Here is a 4,221-nt window from a genome sequence, read left to right on the forward strand (position 1 = left end):
CTCTTACACACACTCAGAGGAACCTGACAACAGAATGTCTTCTTCTTTAAAAGATCTGCTTTTCCAGTCCGCTTCTTTATCCCTGTGGTTGCCTCCAGCTCTTGAAAGAAATTACTGAGAGTCAGATAAGCATTTGTATCAGTATGTGTGTGAGCACTGTGTGTGTGTGTGTGTGTGTAGGGTAGAGGGGGACAGAGTCTAATTTTTCCCTCAGTCTCCTTTGCCAGATGGCTATAGTTCTCTGCTCTTCTTCAGAGCACCAGGGAAAGAACACCAATTAAACAGAAGGGAGGGGGAAAAAAAAAAAAACTTCAAAAAGGGAATGCTAACATGTCCACTGAGAAAGAAAAAAGATGCAAACCCTGAAGCCTCGCCTCAGTCCATCCGTCTGTAAATACCCTGGTATCCCTGCGCGCACAGCCCCTGGCTGGGATTGCCAAGAAGCATCAGGTCCTGCGAAAGGCTCGCCTCTCATCCCAGCTCTTAAGCAGTTCTTGCGCTGTTCACCAAGTCGGAGTGTGTAGTAGTCTATCCAGCCCAGAGGGCATCCAGCACAGCGAGAAAACCTGTACCCCATGGGCGAAGACTGGGGCCTGTGTATGCATCTCTACCCAGGGTTTGTGGAGAAACGCTCCAGACCTAAGCTGAGTTGAACAATAAGATAGCACTTGCTCCTTGGTCATGACCAATAACACAAAGGAGAGCGGCATCTGTGGGCCAAGAATAGATGTTACTGGAAACCGGCTCTGTTGGGCACAGTGTTGGGCACAAACGTCATTTCTATCACTCTCACAGGCTTCTGAGAGTTACATTACTGCATGCATTTTACAAACCTGTGAGAAACCTATGGCTCAGAGGTCACACAGCTTGCCAAGGTTATCCAGCTCTCGATCCTCCCCACACTATCACTGATAGCTACCATTTACTGAGTTCTCTGACTCGAGCCAACTTTCTGAGGAAACCGCCCAGAGAGCTTAAGTGACTAACTCAAAGTCACACAGCTTAAAAGTGATACAGGAAGTAGCTGAGCTCTTAGCCATCCTATTGTAAGGCTACTGACCAATTTTTGTCATAATGCCCATGGCATTTGAAGCACATGACAGCCACAGAGAAAGTCAATCTGAGGTATTATGAAAAGAGTCCTGAAGTTGGAATTTACATTTCTACCCAAGGCAGCAAATGTGTACACTGATAATGCCATTTTTTGCCACTTGGGGAAACACTGTCTTGAATCTCTGCTGGAACTCGTGATCCAGTGTCTCTATTTTAACCCTTACAAATGTCAGCCTTGCCAAGCTGACATTATTAGGGGGCTGTGGTTGATGGTGCAAATACAGGGGGGTGAAAGAGTAAGTTTGAGCTTAGGCACTGTTTTAGCAAAATGTTGCTTTCTGTTTCAGGCATAGTAGAAAAACCCTTTAAAAGTCCCATTAAGAAGACTTACAGGCTCCTCAGACATCAAATAACTCTCACAAAACAGCATTTTAATGATTTAAGTGTAAATGAATCAGAAACACATGGACAACATTTCTCTTGGAATGTAAAACGAGGGTTTTAAAAATGAAGAAGAAAGAACTTGGCAGAAAACACCCCACTCTGTGCAGACCGCCGCTGCCCATTAAGAAGACCCCCCCTCCACTGAGCAGGCTGTGCCTAAATTGACAGCACATACAGGGAGCTGCACACAAGGGTGCTCTTGGGTGGGGGGAAGCCATCAGCTTCTCCTTGTAAAGAGTCATGCAGCAATCGAACCTTCCAGACTAATTTCCTGGCTGTGTTTTTTCAAGCTGCCAATGTTCAATGGGAGACATTTGAAGTATGTTTTAAGCCAACATTCTGCCAATAGACAGCAGATCTGATAGCGCGTCCCTGGGAGTTAGCCAAGGCTCAGACGGAATCCGCATACAAACAGGAACTGTGTGGCTTGGTGGATGATCTGGGTGGGATCGGGCAGGTCCCCACTGGTTGGACTAAGTTGGTGGTATTGCCCTATGCCTTTGATAACAACTCCTGAGGTGGTGTTCATGGATCATGGGGTTAGAGGAAATTGGAAGGGACAGTGGTGGTGGTGGTGGGGGTGGGGTGGAGTGCATTCAACATAGGTAGGTTAGCCTGCGTGTGACCTTGGAGAAATGATTGATTGTAACTAGGGAGGTTAAGAGGGTGTCAGTCTACCCCCTGTCAAATTTTGGGCCTGACCTCAGTTGAGATCATGCAGCACAGGTAAGTGTGGTGTGAGGACCAGGGAATGGTATCATAGGGGAGGTGGTCAGTAGGTTACTAATGACCTGGAAACAGCTAAGCAGTCCAGAGTGGCTCTCTGATCTTGATACTTTCTTTTTCTGTAGTCATTAAAATACTCCATTACTCAGGATTCCATTATAGGTACATAGGAAAAAAATAATATTTAAGGAGATTCAACTAAATCTTAACAAGCTGTACTAAAAAATTTAAAATATACACCTGAGGAACTAACTGCATGCCATTTAGAATCAGAAAAGTGTAGCAGTGTGGGTGTGGTCTTGGTGCCTGCAAGTTCCAGTCAGGGAAAGAGAGCAGAAAGCTGCTAAGAGATAAAATGCCGCAGCATTCCTTGTTGCTAGAACCAGACTTGGTTTATGTGTCTTACCAAAGAGTTTGTTATATGTAACTCTTGAGCTGAGACATTCTGGAATTCCACGAATGCCTTAGGAAATGTAAAGTATTTGGGCTATGAGTTTTTGCTGGAAAAGTTTGAAATCCAGGCTTCCAATAGACTATCTTTGAAACTGATATATGGTCCCCAAGATTGTGTCTTAGAATTAGGCACAGTAGTTCAACATGTTGGTGCTAGGCTGAAATTCAAGTCTCCAAAGTCTGTCAAATCACAAGCATAATATAGGTCATTGAAAAATACTACTCTTTGAGCTTCATTTCAGAGTTTCAATTTCATTCAATCTGCATCAGGTCTTCTGAATCTCTTATTTTACAAGCTCCCATGATATGATTTTGCCATTTTTGGTTCATATAACCTAATGGTGCCTCTTCTATTTGATAGCATCTTAGATTTGATATCATCAGTAAGTTTCCTATCCATCATACATATAATATTCACATCTGACTCTGAAGGTCACAGAAACTAAGTGTGCAGCAAGATGAAGATGGTCATCTAGAGCCCTGACCTGCTGACCCAAGCCTGGGACTCTATCTCTTCATCTGCAGTTTCCCGATCCTGGGCTTTGAATATCTCTAGGTCACTATGTTATGTGACTGCAAGATTTCAGGAGAGGGAAAAATATATTCTATTCAAAAAATAAATGATTAGGTTCTGTTATGGGCTAGATTTTTGTACCCCTCCCCCATTCATATACTGGAGTCCCAAACCCCAGTATCTTAGTGTATGATTATTTGGAGATACATTGGAGCTTTAAAGAGATGATTAACTTAAACGGGGGCTCTTAGAGCATGCCCTAATCCAATATGACTGATATGTTTATAAGAAGAGGAAAATCCATGTGAGGATACAGAAGAAGATGGCCATCTGTGAGCTGAGGAGACATGCCTCAAGAGAACACCTTAATCAAGAACTTTCCTAAAGCACCTGTCAACACCTTGATCTCAAATTTCTTGTCTCTAAAACTGTGAAAAAATAAATTTCTGCTATTTAAGCTACTCAGTCTATGGTGCTTTGTTATGATCACCCTAGCAGATTAACCCTGGTGTCCTAGCAGATGTTCTTCCAAAGCACGAGTCACTCACCTCCAGAAGCATCAAGCTGATTGATTTCAGGTGCTCCAGAGATAGCATCAACAAACACTGGCTCAGGTAAGTTTCTGTTTGGTAGGTAAGAAAGGAAATCTTGAATAAAGCTAGAGCATAGTTTATTTTCCTCATATTGCAAGAAATGAGGAGGTAAATAGGTCTGGGACATTTTCCTTCTTTCTGCTCTAACAGACTTTCATGTTGGTCACCTCATGGTCACAAAATGGTTGCTGCAGCTCCAGATGTTATATCTACATGCTAAGCAGAAACAGGAAGAAGGAGATGCCTGTTTAGGTCTCACAGGCCAGCGTTGGGTCATAAGTCCACAATGACATACAAAGAGGCTGAGGATTGAGTGCATACACTTACAACTTACATAGCAGAGGCAGGCAATAAAGAAGACAGGAATTAGAAATGGAGTTGTAGGAGTCAGTCTTCAATTTCTGTCACCATTTATGTCAAAGTCCTGCCTTCTGCCAC

At 43.3% G+C, this 4,221-nt stretch overlaps 1 protein-coding gene across 1 annotated transcript in view; it reads right to left on the bottom strand.

Annotated features, from left to right (window-relative positions):
* MASP1 (mannan-binding lectin serine peptidase 1 (C4/C2 activating component of Ra-reactive factor)) overlaps nt 1-208 on the bottom strand; it is a 57,784-nt gene extending 57,576 nt beyond the window's left edge. The window contains exon 1 of the mRNA XM_004675080.2: nt 10-208. The gene's annotated coding sequence lies outside the window, so the exon portion shown is untranslated. The remainder of the gene's footprint in view (nt 1-9) is intronic.
* Nucleotides 209-4,221: the final 4,013 nt, after the last annotated feature.

Source organism: Condylura cristata, unplaced genomic scaffold (genome assembly GCF_000260355.1).
Source record: "Condylura cristata isolate star-nosed mole 26May11 unplaced genomic scaffold, ConCri1.0 scaffold00003, whole genome shotgun sequence".
Lineage (NCBI taxonomy): Eukaryota > Metazoa > Chordata > Mammalia > Eulipotyphla > Talpidae > Condylura > Condylura cristata.